General features: G+C 42.2%; 1 protein-coding gene across 3 annotated transcripts in view; it reads right to left on the reverse strand.

Annotated features, from left to right (window-relative positions):
- Positions 1-1,311: 1,311 nt before the first annotated feature.
- Positions 1,312-17,580, reverse strand: part of LOC118511366 (5-hydroxytryptamine receptor-like) — a 96,847-nt gene continuing 80,578 nt past the window's right edge. For all 3 annotated transcript variants that reach the window (XM_036054342.1, XM_036054343.1, XM_036054344.1), the window contains exon 11: positions 1,312-14,589. The gene's annotated coding sequence lies outside the window, so the exon portion shown is untranslated. The remainder of the gene's footprint in view (positions 14,590-17,580) is intronic.

Genomic DNA, 17,580 nt, shown 5'->3' on the forward strand with positions numbered 1-17,580 from the left:
TCAGCATAAGCTACTTGTCTTCGCCATCGCGACCGGAGGCCTACGTCCAAGCCCCTAAGCCGGCAACGATTCGTGGCAATATGCGTACAACCAATATGAATATACCATTGGTACGTGAGTCTAGACGGTAGTGTTTGGGCGGTTTTTTCCCCCTCCAAGAAGGGAGTGTTTCGTACGGCTGTGGTCATAATAGGCCCGTGCGGTACAGGAAGAGATTATAATCCATTAAGCGTTTAATCACGAAGCAGTGGTTCATTCGTGCTCACATTCGTGCACGGTTAAGCTAGTGGGTTGGAAAGCGCGTCCCTCCCTCGGCACACCTTCGTCCCCTGGCAATTGGGGACGAGCCTGAAGATATACGATATAGTGGAGCTTTCTCGTTGGAGCTGAAATCACCACCGTGAACGAAGCGTGCGTACCACGGTGAACCGATGAATATTCACTGCCACTTCATTACGTATTCCGATCGCGGCCACACACTTCAGCTTGAAGAAGTAAACATTTTGCTTTAGCTGCGTGCAATTTATTACAGTCACACTATCTCTGACCCGCGAGTGGAGTGTGGCTGGTCAGGCACACCGGGCGACCATGGGAAGGAAAGTTTTGCGGCACAAATCTGCAATTAGAGCTAGCTGGCTTCTGCTTTGCCAGACTGACCGGGCACCGCTTTATCGTTATTGGATTAGGTGAATAATTAAGTGACGCTGGTTGAATATGGGAGAAGAAAGCAAAGCTGCCTTTGGCTCGTTTTGATGTGAAATGGGGTATGAAATGAGAGTTTTTCTTTCTTCTTTTCGGAAAAGCATTAAATTAAATTTAATGAAATAGATAAATAGAAAATCCTACTCAAGAAAAATGAAGGTTATTATTTGCTTCTTGAGCTTAAACTTAAGAAATAGTAACTATTTTTTTGTTAAAATAAAAAAAAATTAAACAGAAGTTGGAATAGACTAAACACCAAAAATAAAACAAAAATGAAAGAAAATATAAAAAAAATCAATTACAAAATTATACAAAAAGGTCCAAAAATGAAACGGACTTATCGACTTACCTTTTTCTTTATTTCTGTTTGCATTTCGAATTTTGAAAAAGAAAAATATTACCACTTTCTTGTGTCTTTATTCAATGTTTGTTTATTTGTTTGTTCGTTTGTTTGTTTCTTTGTCTGTTTTTCTATGTTGTTTTGTCTACTGGTTGATTTATTTCTTTACTTCTTTCGTTTTGCTTGTTTGTTTGTTTGTTTATTTCTTTCTTTCTTTATTTCTTTTGTTTCTTTGTCTGGTCTGGTTTCTATTAGTACGTACGTCACGGTTCAGTTTAAACACATAATGTATCTTAACAATATAATCAATAACCTTTAACAAATTCACAATCCTTAGTTTTTTGTTTTGTTTGCTGTGCTACACGTGTTTGTTCCTGTGTGTATTTCCTCTTCTTCTTACGCTGTATCTTACCGTATTTTTTGTTTGCTATTTGTGTGGCTGTATGTTACTTTCGCTTCTTTAAAGTACATTTTGATTAGTTTTACATTTTGCTTCCCCTGGCTTTAGTCGTTTTCGTTCGTTTCGGTTTAGTTATTTCACTATTTGGCTAGCTTGTTTTGATCTTTTGTTTCCGTTTTGGTTACTTCCATCCCATCCCATAATGACAACAATATGTGTGTGTGTGTTTGTGTGCGCATGTCAATGTGCATTAGATTAATGTAAGCTATAATGAGTTTGGCAATGGTGCTTTAGCCCACATTTTCCTATCGTTCGACAGCTAACGTACGAACCGGGTATCGATTTGAGCTACAATCTTCACGTTGGTCTTCTGTAACACTTGATGCCTCCAGCACACGGTTCAATTCGGTCGGCATGCAAACACATTTTTAATGCATTATTTTAAAATATGATACATCATACACACATACACACATGAGTTCTGTTCAAACTCTCCTGTGTAACTTAACCATTCTAAACCATCCTAACCTAGCGGAAGGGATTAACATCGATCCATCCAGCGTTTGGCTGCTTCTGACGATACTATTTACACACTAATCGCATCATACGTGAAACGCTCCACCTCACGCACACACACACGCTCACGTACGATTATTTACAGAGTTTTCCACAAAATTGGGCTAAAGTTTAAGGGCTACATCCCTTCACCATCCACACTCGCGTTTTGTTCTATATCGTCCATTAACCTATGCACAATGTAATGATTTATTCAAATATATAGATGTATATTCTACCACCTGCACGGTGCAGGTTCATTAAGCGATAATCGTTTTTTCTTTCTCTTACTATAACATCATTATTTGGCATGTTTTTTTTCACTACCCTTTACACGAGTTTGTTTAACACTTAATGCGCAAACCCCACCACCCTGATTCACAGCTCGCGGAAACTGGGGTTTTCCCCACTCTGGCGAGCTGTGTCACGGTGATGGACGCATCTTTACTCTAATACATCCCGCATCGTTCGTTTGTGTTTGTTTTATAGTTTTTGGTTTTTTGATAATGTACATAAATATTGACGTTGCTTCCCCGCCGTCGACTTTCTTCACATCTTTACACGTACGTATGATTAAAGTTTCTTCTCTCAGATCTAGTTTGTTTTGTATATAATCATTATAGTAATATGGGTTTAGTTTTTCTCTATAGACACATTCGAATCCAGGTGCAGCTTTGGAAGTTTGGGTTTTCTGTTTCCAGTTTTCCTTGCGGTTTCAGCTGCACCTGGAGCTGTAACAACCATTAAAAGAATTCTAACTGCTAAACGTGTTTGGTTTGTTTAACATACTCCTATAGCGTTTAGCTTCATCGGCGCTCCCTTCTGTTTCTGTCTACCTAAATCCTACTTACTAAACTCTCGGTGGCATTTGCTGAGTGGTTACGGGTTTGTTTTCGCTGTTTCGATTTGTTTTCTTCTCCCTTTGTTTGTAGCTTATCTTATGCACGATCAATTTACACAGTAGTATATACGAGTTGTTTTTCTTTTGTTGACTGATGCAGTTATAATGTACAAGTGGCTCATAACAAATTTAAATGGCGGAGGGGAGTTTGGGTTTCTCGTCTAAGCGCTGAAGAACACGTGGCCTTACTGATAAGTCCACGAAGGCTTGGATCTTGTTCGCTTAGAGTTAAATATTATACTTTGTACAATCTAGCAACATTCACTCGATTAATCACGATAACATCGCGTAGTTAATTCTGGTTTCTTCATTTTGAGACAAGAATTTCTCGCACACACACTTACAGAAAAAGGTACTTGCACTTGTCCCGGGAACAGAAAATCGATCACCAGTTTGCTAATGATGTGATTAACTCTCACAAACACGTATTCAACTAACAGTATAGTGTAGCAACCGATCACTAAGCTAACTAAGCTAGTTTGCCATCCAACACTTTACCCAATACAGCACGTTTAACACTAATTAATGGGTGAAATCGAATCCACCTTTCTGGGATGAAGTCTAGTTCTTGACGCCGAAAGAAGAGCATCAGCAGCAGGACACAAATCTCCAGTTTAACACAGACACACGGATCCACGTAACGATCCTTCGATCTTGTCGCCAGCCCGATTTTGGTGCGAGGATTCCCATACAATTTTCTTTTGCACTTGAAAACTCTCGTCAACTTATCCCGCAGCATCCTCGACCAGATAACCCTGCGAAGCCTACCATCAAGCACACGCACCATGTGGATTAATGGAGAGCCTAGCTTTTGCTTACTACGCCACAATTACTACACCGTTGTGTGCGTTTTGTTGCTGGCCTTTCTTAGCGCAGTTAAAGAAAGGACACAAGAAACGTACCGGATATCTCCTCTTCCGTACTCTCACCCTAGTTTTCCCTTCTTCGACCAAATTTTGCGCCACTGTCACCATACCCAACGCCCCCTCCCCCCGCTCCCGTCGGTTTATTACACCAGCCCGCCTTCTAATAATCATTATTTTTAACGATTAGTCATACTATTTGGGTTGTGCTTTGGTGCCCATTGTTTCCAGCCGTCCTTTCGGCGCTTCCGGCATGAGCGAAAGAGGGTGAGAGGGTGAAGAAAGGAAAAAGGGCGAGAGAGAGAGTGAGAGCGAGTGTTAAGCTTTTGTGCTTTCGTTCACTTTCTGAGCGTAAGCCCTAAACAGCACATCGGTGTGTGAGTGCGTAAAGGCACAAAACCTATTTTCGCCTATTTTCGTGATACGTGCGCAATTAGCAGAGTGGACGGGAAATGGGTGTTGAATGTGTTGGTGGAAAAGAGAGAGAGAACCCAGCAAGACAATGAAAGGACGTGGAGATTTGAAGGGATATAAGATGGAACAAAAATTTCACAAGGTCTGCGAACTGTGGTTTTCGGCAGGGGTTTCAGTTTTTATGAGCATTCAGTAATGATGGCCCGAGTTCTTATCCATTTGTCTTTAGCGTTGCTGCAAACGGCGAGGGATTGTAAAGATATATTTCGGTCTAGTAGTGCCAGTAGAATCGTTGAGCTGCCAATAAAGCTGTGTGTAAGTTGAAGATTATAATGTCATAATTTAATAGGAAAGTTTTACTGTCTCTTAAAAAGTGTCAAATAATCTTCCGTGTAAGAGGATATGCTACTCATTTTCAGTGGGACCTAATCCAGGAAGGAAAGCGCTAGTTACCGACCGAGCGTAATGAGTGTCTTGTCCAGGCATTTCAAGGACAGAAATACCAACATTCTCACCCTGCTGTTCCATCCCCGAAGCACCTACCGGCTGGAATGGATAATTTCCGGTTGCCTGTCGCAGCAATGCTGTCACCATTACTCGGGAACGGAATGGTGAACCTTATTAGGTGAAAATTTCCGTCCCTTCCATTCCCTTTCCCCCCGTCCCTTCCCCACTGATGTTACGCCCCAGGGATGGGGGTAACATTCCATTGACAACATCATCCTCCAAATTGACAAAACCAATTCGGTGGAATTGGAAATGGCACTTGTAATAAATGGTATTTAAGCGGGTGGAGAGAAAAGCAAAAAAAAACCGGAGCAGGAATCGTTAACATTGGCGCTTTTAATGAAGGGTGAAAATGGGAGTTTTACTTTCGCGAGAAATTCATTAAAAATGAAGAAAAGTTTAACAGATGGACAATCTTTAATGCATTCCAATGAAGTAGAAACTTTGAATGGAAATAAGGCTGGGCCAATCAAGGAAATTCAAATTTTGAATATATTACGATTTCTTCACGAAACTATATTGAGTGTCCAATGATTTTTGTCTCATACATATTTTAAAATGTAAATTTTATTGATAAAACTTTCCATTGCGTATCGAGAACAGTATTAAAATCTTTTATCAGACCCAAAGATTGTCTACAGCAAAAGGTTTTCCTACCCGTCCAATTCCTCCAGGAACAGTAGGATTATGCAAAATGGGAAAACTTTCGTCCAACTCAAAAATTGAACTCGTAAGGGATAAGACACACAACTCGTTCAGGGATTAGTCGCACACACGGTTCACATACTCAAACCCTTTGCCAAAGTTCCAAAAAGAAAAGCGGGTGTCAAAATACTTGAGGGTTGGCCAAAGGTTGTGGGATATCCTTAATAAGGCAATCTACTAACATGAACTATCATATCTTCCAGATTTCCCTCTGAGACAAAATGGCACATTGTAAGGGAGAGAAGCAGGGCACCATACACAGGGTCGAAGGGATGAAAAGTTTCTGTAAGCAACAGCAATAAAAACGAAAAATTCATTCGCTGTGTCCCACTCGTACACAATCACTGTGGGCCACAAAGCTAATTTAATTTTGTATCTCCACTCTGTGCCAAATGGCTGTGAGAGAAAAACAGAGAGCAAAAAACCAAAAGGGTTGGAGAATTGCCTGAAAATTTAATAATTAAAACATAGAAGCATTAACAGAGAACAGCTTTCCACGCGCTTTTCCACCCTTTTTTATTATTGGAGCTTGTTTTGTTTGAGAAGACAACCGCATCGCTTAATTTACAATGATAGGAAAATTTAATTACTCTTTGCAAAAAAGGAAAAAAACAGCAAGTCTCTTAAAATAGAATCAAAAGCTCGACAAGAGATAAAGTGTTTTACTAACAACAAACGAATCCAAAGAAGAAAAAAACGAATTCGAGAAGAAGCCTCAAATTACGGCTCACTGTCACGGGAGTTCTCTATCGCCCAGTAGTACGGTTTCCTTCCAATGGAACGATACTCGGTGTGCGTATGCGAAAACTCTGCTTGCTACAACTCAGTTAGCTGGCGGCTTTCGCTAACTGTTTCCACTTTGGCCACACGAAAGGGCACCATTAGATGTGTCAACAGTGTGCGCTAATTAAACGCATAGAGATGTGCCTTGTTTTCCATTAGCAGCAGCAAAATGGAGAAAATAAGCAACAGAGAGTAAGACACAAACAGAACAACAGCACACACAAAAAAAGCCCAACGCTAAAAGGATTGTAATCAAATTGTTTCAACCGCTGCTTGCTCGGGCTTCGTGCCTTTAACTTGCCAGCGGAATTGAAGCATTACATCAAACGAAGAAAGTTTTTTTTTGCGGGTGGAGTATTTTTTACGTTTCTTTCTGCGGTTGGTTTCTTTTGCTCATTATTATAGTCATCGTAGAAATGGCTCACCGCCTCCATTTTGTGGGTAGGTGGAGGCAGCGAAAAAAAGCGAACAAACGCTTCAAAAACCGTCGAAAGTCCGTCAAAACTTTCGGTCAAAAATTAGGCCCATAACAACGTAATCATCGTCGGTAGCGGTCGGGTCTTTTAACTTGAGGAGTGTAGATGGGATAGGTTTTTCCCCGTAGAAAGGGGTTAGCAGGGAAAGCACATTTGCAAATCACTTTACCGAGCAGGAGGCGGGAAAACTCCACCCAAAAGTGAACGAAGCGTGGAGCATAAAAATCGATCCTTTCGCGGTTTGGCACCCACTTGCCGGGGCAACCTTCTACGAAACGGGGCAAAAACCCCGTCCCAGAGTGGAAGAGTCAACACATTCTTGAGCAGCGGTTCCTATTCCACCAAAACTGCGCACACTGCAAGCCTTCGTTCGAATCAATCGCCCAAATCGTCAACCGTGTGGCATTGTGATGTTTCCCATTTGTGGAGAAATGCAAGAAGAAGTAAAAAATCAAGCGAAGAAAATGGGAAAAAATAATAAACCCTTTCGCTTGCCATTACCGTAGCGAGAGCAGCAGGAAGGAGAACGAGACGTCCTTTTTCTTTGCAGGCCTTTGCTTCCAGCGATTGGAACACGTGCCGCTCGCACATTGTTTGTTGCGCGGGTTCCGTTTTATTATTTCGTAGTGATGGTGGTGTTGGTGAAGATCTCCCGCCAAGTGGGGCGGTGCATTTGAGAAGCCCTTTTTTTGGCAAAAAAGTGTATTATGATATCGGGAATCGAAATCGGTTGTGGAAGAAAATGGACGGGGAAGAAAAAGAATGATCGAAAACAACAACATCGTAGAAGCAACAAAACCGTATCACGATCGCACCGTTTCGAGACGCCCATCAATCTCTCATCAACTTTGATACGCACGTAGATTCGCTTATCGATATCGGACCATCCCTTCCGAGCCTGCCAAGCTCGTCAACAATCGATTGCTGCCGGGACGAAGGAAGAACAGATGGTGGGAAAGGGAGGTAACGAAGCAAAAAAAGGGAACGTCAATGTCATCCGTCCCGATTGCTCTCGTCTGGTCTCGTCGGTCGTTAAAGGAAGAGTCGTTTTGTCGTGGTATTGTGTTTGTGGAGAGCGAAAAAAAAGGGCACAATCGAGGGGAAAACTCTTAAGATCCCATTCAGCACACGATAGGATATGGGCAGTGTTTTATTTGAGGTGGAAAACGTAAGAGAAAGGAAAGCTATGATATGTAAGGGAACGTGAGTGACAGGGAAAAATTAAATTAAAAATGAGACATGAGGAAACTTTTAATGAGGAAATGCGTGTCAGTTAGCGTTTAGTCACTTGCAGTTGCTTCCGAATCACTCTGAAAAGCATTCCTTGAAACGTACTATTAGCCTTCAGAAGAATACAAGTCAGAAATCGAAATTTGTACTTGCTGTTAAGTGCAAAAGTCGACATGCCTTCTACTCTTACCACATGTTTCATTTTTTTTAGGAAGAATAGACTAGGTACCAGGCGCCTCCATGAGTGAACAGTAGACGAACCAAACCTTGACTTGATCCTCAATAAATAAGACGATGTAGAGAGTCTTTTTCTCATGTATTACTCTTTCTGGAAAAGCAACACTATAGAAAAAATCATGATATCCCGCTTCTGTCTCAATAACGACGGCGACTGTACAAAGTACCAGGCGTCTGCATTAGTAGGTAGTAGTAAACGATTTTTGTGTTTCGGTAAATATTACTAATTGGAAAGTTCAATTCAAAGATGAATACAAAACATCGATTTCCAATTTTAAAATGACAATTCACATTTAAATTTGAAAAGTTTAAATTTCTATTCTCAACACTTTATCCCAAACTGTTTTAACTGTGCTTTGAAGGGTTTCCTGTCCTTCGTGCTGAAGCCATACTTTTAGATCTTTTTTGTGTCACATCCACCCGACATTTTTTTCTTGTTTTGTTATCCTTTCTGGAAAAACGGGGTAGAGTCACAAGGCGGAACCATCATTGAAATACCGATCCGCATAAACGGCGACCGCGCGCCATCGAACGGTGGCGGTTGTGGGCAGATTCAAAAGCAAAGGGGAAAAAACCTCTGTAAAGGATACCATTCACCAGGGCAAAACATAAACATGGGAACACCGAGCAAAAGAAAAACACAAATGGTTGATTGATTGCTTTTGAAATGGTACTCTCCAAATCCACTTGCCAGTGGAAGCGAGGAAAGCTCTCTTCAACGGCGTGCGCTGGAAAACCCAAACCTTTAAGAAAATAAAAGAAATCGCTCGCTAGCAGGAAGAGTGCCTAAACAACGGGAGCGGTGCCTTTTTTCTGCGTGTGCGTGTTGCTTTTCTGCAGCACTACTGGCGACAGTAGACAACATCACCCAACTCCTGGAAGCTAATCTAATCAGTGAATAGAAAAGCAAGATACCCTATAGTGCCACATCATCCCCATCAGCCTCATCAGAGCCATTGCTGTTGTTGTTCTCGGTAGGTCTCCTGCTTAGCGATCCCAAGACGGCGGTCAGTGAAAGGGAGACAGAAAGATGCTAATTTTAGTTGATTAGCTCCCATCGGAGGGCCGAACGTAAAAGATTCCCCCACCCAGGGGACCAGTCTAGTCTGTCTGTGGACTGCTAATTTAAGGCGCTTCCTGTGTGGCCTTTCAGTCCGCCAACCTACGTCATTCGAATGCGCCCAAAAATTAGTAATGCTAATGGGAGCGCAGGCCGGGTTCGGTTAAAATTCAATCAGGAATTCCCAAAACCGACCCGCCCTCGGGACATACGCAATGGGTTGAGGGGTTCGCGATGCAATGGGGTGGCATCGGTGCTGTACGGGAAGGATGTCACTTTTAATCGATTACTGGAACGGGGCCCACCACCTAATGGCAGCTGGTCGTTGCGATTGAGGAAGTAGGACCTGGGGACATCAGCTACAACCAAGATGAACATAAAAAAAATCTTGCCTGCTTTGGTGTGGCAGCAAACATGGTCGGGGAACCGATCGGTTGGCGGTGGTGACGGTGGCACAGGTGGTAAGGGAAGGATTTATTGAAAGCTTGCCAGCCAGGCTGGATGAATGATGCGATTGTAATTGGCTTTTACATCATTTCGAGCGCTAATGAGCAAAATTAAATGCTTTGTACTTTGTGTGCCCGCCAAAGCTCCCCGTTAGGGTTGAGTGCAGCGATTGAAATTCCATTTCACAGGAACGGCTAATACCGTTGCGCTGGAAATAATGTACATCAAGAGAGAAGGGTTTTAATTGGAATTTTGTTGGAGAAAAAGCGCTCATAAATGGTTAAGTTAGTGGTTTACTATAGCAGCTGATGTCAATTCGGACTAATCCTCTTGGATATTAAAAACATACCGTTATACTGACTATTCATTTGGTTTGTATTATATTCAGGCTATGTTCATGAGTAGACAGACCGTTGAGGTAAAAATATACGAAGAGAGAGTGTAATATGCGCATTTAGAGTAATTTGCATGCGATTGCTGATGAGTAGCAATGTCCTATTGGTCAATTTTGCATTATAGGTAGATATTTGTGCCCTTGACATAAAAATAATGTCTGCTTTACCCTTCAGATGAACTTCAGATGAACCATTGCACCGAAACGAACGAACGAAGGTATTGTTTGTAGAGATTTCCAGGCATCTTAAATTTCAAAAATTGAATATCAAAGCTGAAAACGGATGCAGGCGACTCTGACAACAGTAATGCAATCAGGAGTCCAGTGAGACACAGGACTATCTATCCAGCAACGGGATAAACTAAGTTAAGGAAGCAAGATACGACAGGCCTTCAGAGGTTATAGAGAAAATGGAAAATCAAGGACAGAAGTGAAATCAGCACACAATTAAATTATTATACTAAACAAAGAAAGTTTGTATCGAAGAGCAAGAGCAACAGAGTAGCAACAATTCCGCAGAATATGTTTAAAACTCGAGAGCCGAGACCAATGGTGCATCTTCGTTGTGATTTAATCCCTCGGTACGACTAGGAAATCCAGATTCCTAGGTCTTTCTAAACTTTTCCACTGATATGAAAGTGCAACGTAGTGCTCCACTACCTTTAAAAATAATTTGAGGAGCGGCAACTACAGGCCTCAGAGAGGGCAATATTTAAAAGATAGAAACATCATTAAGCTTCAACACGATAACAGCTTTATGTTGTAATATTGGCACATCAAAAATTTTAAACGATCGCTCCTTCTTCACATTAGCTGAGATCTTCAAATTTTCATTTCCACTCATTTTCTTTTAAACACTTTGTATTTATGTTTATTTTTTGAAATAGAGATTTAAACTATTTGAATGATGTTAACACAGTTCTTTCTACCAAAAAATAATCGAATTTATCCAGAATTATTTGAAAGCGCAACGGAAAAAGGCTGTAGATAACATGCCAATTTATGTGGTTTAAGATAATGGGTGAATGGTTCCCCTTAACAATAGGAAAATAAACAAGAGCGCTAAATCAGATTGGAAATTCAGATGTTTTAAGCTTCTCTAACCAACTTCCCTTAAAAATGGCACTTTTCTTACACTTGCTCCATTGGGTGTTTTACTTACGCCTTGAAGGAAAACCTTGCACACGCTAATAAAAGCTTAGTAGCTTATAAAACGATCATTTATTCGCCGGATAGCATAATGGACGTCGTGGAAATGGGCTTGTAGCCGGCCGGAGGTACGAAGGTACGCACGCCGGAAGCCGCAAATCGCTGGCCTATACATTGCTCGGTGGTTACAAAAATTATGTTCATAGTCATCCCAATTCCCCCGTCGTAATCGGAGTGTACAAAGCGAATCAAGCAGGAAGTAGAAAAAGAAAACAACAAACCCAAGCAAAGGCATCAAACGCGCAATGAAAAATGAAGAATAATATAAAAGGCAATGTAATATAAAAATAAATTGCATCGTGGCGTCTGGCCGGTTTTAGGGTGGTGGGAATCGGGGTTATGGGAGAAGAGGAGGGGTTGGGAGGTTTTGTTGTGTGGCTTTTAAATTCGGTTTTATCTCGGTGTTCCGCATTGTGGGGTGCAAAAATCCCAACACGAGCTTTAGCGAGCCGGTCGCTAAAGGAATCAAATTTAAGAATCAACCCCAACTCCTACAGCTTTTGGCTTTCGATGTGTTTTTTCCTCGTTGTTGGGGTAGAAAAAAGGGGGCGTACGGAACCCCGTCCTGGGTGGCGAATTATGTCCGTACATATATAATCATACGAGCGTGAAGCTTATGCTTTAAATGATGATTGAAAGCAGGCGCTCTTGTTCTCTCTATCTGTGTGTGTGTGTCCGCGCGCATGTGTGTGCTTTATCCAAAGTTGATCCTTTTTCGCTTCCTCGTTCCTCGGTTTGTGTCTGCCGCTTGCCTAACGGTGGCCATCATGAAGTTGAATAGCGAATCAGCTCAGTGTTCGTGAGTGAAGATAGATTTGTAAACCTCACACTCACTCGCCCGGTACGCTCATCTTCGTCGAGGTCGGTCAGGATTATGGCCTTGCCGTGAATTACGGGGAGCAATTCTATTAAACCGAAGGTGGCGTACGATGCTACGCGAGGAGCCCTCATCGGGAGCACCTCGTTTTTCCAAGGTTTTCTACATATATTTCTTCTTTACTTCGTCCCTTTTTTATCAAGAAGTACAGCATTAAAGGTACGCAATAAGAGGCAGGAGAAAAATAGTGCCAAAATGACATGCGTCTTAGCACGTGTGTGTGTGTGGCAGAGATAAAAAAAATATATCTCTCATCCTCCACCACGGAAGGATGTGTGGACTGCGGACAAAGATAAGCTGCTGGTGAATGCGCACGTAACGAACACTGAATCCATCAAGACGGCTCGAAGGGCAATACGCTTTTGCAAAAGAGGTACAAATTTAAACCTTATTTTTTGGGTGTTGGTGGTGGTTCTGTACGGAACGGAACGAAGAAGAAACGCTGGAACGGCGGCAAGAAAACGCTGGAACGGAAAAACGCACTCCACAAGGCTGGGAGGTTTTAGCGTACCGTAAGTGTGCTCGCCTGCGTAGGTTCAAGACATTTGCCTTTGGGCGCGTTCGATCATGATAAAAAGGTGGCCGGGCGCGTGTATTTGGGGGAGGATTCGCTCGGTTTCATAATGCGTGATGGGCGGATATGAAAATATCTAGCAGCAGCAGCGGCAGCAGCATTAACCAAACAGAAAAAAAAACCTCTTGTCCATCTAGTGAAGCAGGTTTTACATGCTATTACAAATGTAAAGTCGCTCTAAGCATGGAACATGATTGAGGGTTCACGATGACGATGTACAAGGTTTACAGGAAAATAATCGTTACATGGTATCGTTCCAGAGGTGAAAAGAAGCCATCGTTAAGCTTTTGCTAAATGTAGATGAGCTATTTTTGAAAAGCTTTTTACTGTTGAGAGCTTTCCGAGATTTCGAAAGGGATGCTTGAAATGTGTAGCTGAGTGTGCAAAAAAAAGGGAAAATATATAAATCAATCAAAAAAGTTATTAAAAACGATTTCCAAAGCTGATCCCATTTTCACATACCCACATACATACATACAAAAAGAAAATGCTTACATATACAAGATACGGATGTAGGATCCTGGATCAGAAACACCGATCAACGGTATTGCAAACCGATCCCACAAACTCACTTAGGATACTGCTTTAAAATTGAATTTTCCCCGCATGCCGATAAAGTCACCGAAAATAAAAAAAGGATCCTTGAGCAAACGAAGGTCACTAGCGGAAGCCCCCCTCCAAGGTAAGCGCAGAAACACCCAAGTGTGACAATAATGCCAATAATGGAGTGTATAGAAAAGAACACCAAAAAAGGAATGAGACTACAAAAAAGAGAATAAAAAAACCGATACAGAGCATCCGGTAAGGTGGAAAAAGCTCACAACGGTATGCGGACGAATGCCTGCTAGAGCGCTGGAAGATCGTGGTGGTCGTAAGGAAGCGTGTAAGGATAATAGCGAGTGCGACGATATTACTCACAGGATACGCTCGATTTTTTTTATCTCATTTTTCTCTCTCCGTGTCGTTGTGTGTCTCTGTGTGTCTGTGTTTATCGTATCCCTTCACCATTCACCACCGTGGAGCTCAATACGGTCGGGGTGGCGAAGGGTGGAGATGTTGCGGTGGTAGTGGCACCGTGGATTACTGCTGTCCCGTAGCGCTGCGTATCCTGACGACCACTTCCCTTTTTTCTAAAGCGAAACAGAACATCCCAACTCCTCGAGTTGGAATGCACTTCAGGCGTTCGACGGAGCCCTGATGCTCCGATGCTCCTCTTTCTGTGGGCTTGTGTTTGCCTGGAAGTACATCTTCGCGGATCGTGAGCAGGTTTTTTTGTTGTTGTTGCTGGGACAAAGTGCCTGTGCCATGTGTGTGTGTGCGTGTGTGAGAACATGGGAAACACCATTTCCCGAGTAAGGACATGTGGACATTAATTGAGTTATGCGTACACCGTGGATACATAAATCCGTGTATCCGAGACCGTGAAGTACCCTTCGCACACTCGGGAAGGCAACAAATAAAGATGAACCGTGGTAAAAAAGAAAAAAAACGGGAACAAAAACACACAGATATCCCTATTCGTTGCCTGCTTGGCTCACCTTTTTGCCTGTAGCGCAATTTGTCGCATTTTCGTCGATCGTTGCTGAAGCTGTAGGACGCTGGTTGCGAGCACGAACCCGATGGCATCTTTACATCATCATTACTATGTCTTCTCTTTCGCATGCTTCCCCGACTCGACTGAACCATCCCGCCCTCTCGCCAACGAGTTCCGGATGGCTTTGTGAGGTTCTTCTTCTGCTGCGTCCGCTGCTCGGTTGGATGGGGTTTGCCAACGATTTCCGTTTCATTATGGTCGTGGGCGAAAATTACAGCACCGCTGTGCTTATTCGTGCCTACCAAACTGATCGAAACGATTAAATGAATGATGACAATCGCTCGACACGCTGGGACCGAACGAACGTTGAAGGGCGACTTCCTGTGAAGAAAGCAGGGGAAAGGAAAGGAAACGAAATGAAAACATTTTCAGTGAGAGATGTTAATTAAAATTGGATGGCATGGTGCTTTGCATGCGATTGTCAAAGAAGCTCGATAGGCCGATTAGGGAGCCCTACCGGCGATGGTTTGCTTTCGAGTTTGGGGTAGTAGCAGTAGCAAATTTGAACACGTTACAACAGGTGACTGATACGACTGATACAAAGTCTGGTTGAATGGTTTTGTCTGGGTGGAAGATTAAACTTCAAAAAAGGGTGAAGCTCAGGATGGATGGTATTCGTCGAAGCGTACTGGATTGATGAAAGATAGCAGATGCATTGTTTCGAAGGTACAAGCTGTACAAGGTGAAACACACAGCGAGGGAAATTAATTACATGATGAAAGGAGGCTGAAAACAAGGTTTTCGGAATGTGTTTCGTGTCGCATGGGAGGGTTTATGCAATGAAGATACTTGATCGTACGTTTGAACATGGCGTTAGTGTATGATTAATGCTAATTTGTGAGTTGAAATCGTTTAATTTTGCATAATTTGTTCGATGGTTAACGAGTAGTTGATTGTGATGGAGGGTTAAACCGACCGAAGCATTCAACGTCTTGAATTTCGAGCCAGTTGTTAAAGAACCAAATTTATGTTATCAGTTGACATTCAGTAGAACATGTCAAAATTGTCAAGGAACTACGATTTGATAAAAATTCCAACTGTCGATACTCGACCGAAGAAGTTGGATATTGTAAAGCATACTTTAGTTTTTGCTAGAGTCATACAAGAACGTCTTTAAGCATAATCGTGGTATGAGATAGGTTTTGGCAACCCAAAACCGGAAAAATGGGTACTTCATCCATTAAGAAACCCTGCGACATTATCATTCCTTAGCATCAGATCCTTCAAATTAGTAGGCAGCCTATCTGTGCTCATACAAAAAAAAATTCTTTACAAGTTTGGCATTGATATTTTATGGCAATCTTGGATACCCCGATCAACGAATCATATCTGAACAGTAAAAAAAAACTCTTTCAGCTTTGGTCGCTGAAGGCACATGTGAAGAATACAATTCTGAAGGTTAGCACATCGTTGAAATTCCCTCGCAAGAGGGGCAGAGGACCTTATACAACCATTTTTTTAAATATGAGCATACAAGAGGATTCTGCTAATCTTTGAGGTCTCAAAGACAGCCATGATTTACTGCTGACTGTTCTGGCGATCTGGTGGCCCAGACGACAGCGGCGCCGGTCTTCACATGGGGCAAGGGCCGGGGTTCAAATCCCATTCAGACTGCCTCCCCGTACGTAAGGCAGACTACTTTATTAAGGGTAAAATTAGCTCACAGATAGCCAGAAATGGCAGGCCGAGACCTCTCGAGGCTGTAGTGCCAAGGAAGAAGAAGAAGAAGTTCTGGTGGTAGAGGTTGGCCAGAGTTCAAACCCCATCCAGACCGCCTCTTCGCTCACAGAACTAACTACGAACGGTCAAATGACGTCTCTGACGAAGAAAAGTCAAAAATGACAGGTACCTAGCGTGATTGTAGTGCCAAATTCTGGAAGCAAAGAATTCTAATCTGTGGAGAACCTCTTCGATGATGGATTAATGAAGAAATGAAGTAATCTAGCTATTGACTACGATTTTTCTGACTGCTGTTAAAATTCAGAGATTATTTAATGCATTTGTTGATTATCTTTCAAGACTACACATAAGAGGGATTTCTTCTGTTACAATATAATAGAACTGTAAAGAGTACGAAAGTCACCTTAAAGTGTTATTCTGGGACTAATACCCGCAGTAAAGTTTATGTTTGATTGTTTTTCCAACTTTTTTCTACCGAAAGATGTTGAACTTCCAGGTTGGTGGAAGGCTACGAACGTTGATAAAATGACAATTTGTTTCAAAATGTCGCTCAGGAACTGGTTCTTTAACAACTCTAATATACGTAAGCATAAACGAATAGTTAACAATGTTTGTGTTTTTCAAAATAAATATATTATCTGCAAATGTCAATTGCCTAATTGATTTTAATTAAATCAATGTAAGCATACAACCAAAAAACTACTACCAATTTAAGTCTGAAAAACACCGCTTCAAGGAAAGATTCTACATGAATAAATTAAAACTGCCGATGAAGAAAGTAAGCAATTGTACGATGTTTTAATCCTATCTGCTCAATCGCTTACAAACTAACAATCTCGCATAAAACTTTTCCCTATTAGCAATCGTTACCTTCATTACCAAAATTATCCTCCACAACAACAACAACAGCCAAAGATTACAAAACCGGGAAGCTACCGCTTTCACCAAATCCTCCCAAAAAAAGAAAACTCCCAACAAAGCGGGCATCGAGTTTTCATTACGGCAAAATTATCTAAAGCCTTCCCTACAATCGTCTTTGTTGTGCTGCAGGATGAAAGCTTTACCTTCCCTTTACGCAGTCCACCGTTAAGCACAACGGACGGGCAAACATTTTGCCCAACAGCAGCGATAGTGCACGGTTTGGCCAGGTTTGGCAAAGTTCGCCAAAGTTCATTACGACATGTTTATCGTGAAAAGAGAGCGCACAAAAAAAAAAAACGGTGCTTGAATGCTGAGGTAACAAAATGCTTTTCTTCCCTGCTTCGCTACAAACTATTCAAAGCGCGCAAGAAGCAGCAGTAGGGCATCAAAAGTCACCGTCTCCTTCCTGGGGAATGGTTTCGGAGGACCATAAATAGTCGCTAAGGGATAATGCAGCAGACGATGGCAAAGGTGAAACAGAACGGTAGCGCATTATCGTGATGGTGCTGGCCATATCAGATTGGAAGTTTGGAAGCGTTGGTCGGGGGAGAGAGACACATTTATGCCATTTTCTTGCCCATTTTCACGTCCATGTTGCCGGATGGCTGTCTGCTCGCCCCTAGAAGTGCAAGTCGTGAAGCGTTAATTAATAGACCATTTGAACCCCCTGGGAACGCGGGAGGCCCGGCGGCGATGATTGAGGCTGGGCTT

The sequence above is a fragment of the Anopheles stephensi genome, chromosome 3, assembly GCF_013141755.1.
Source record: "Anopheles stephensi strain Indian chromosome 3, UCI_ANSTEP_V1.0, whole genome shotgun sequence".
Lineage (NCBI taxonomy): Eukaryota > Metazoa > Arthropoda > Insecta > Diptera > Culicidae > Anopheles > Anopheles stephensi.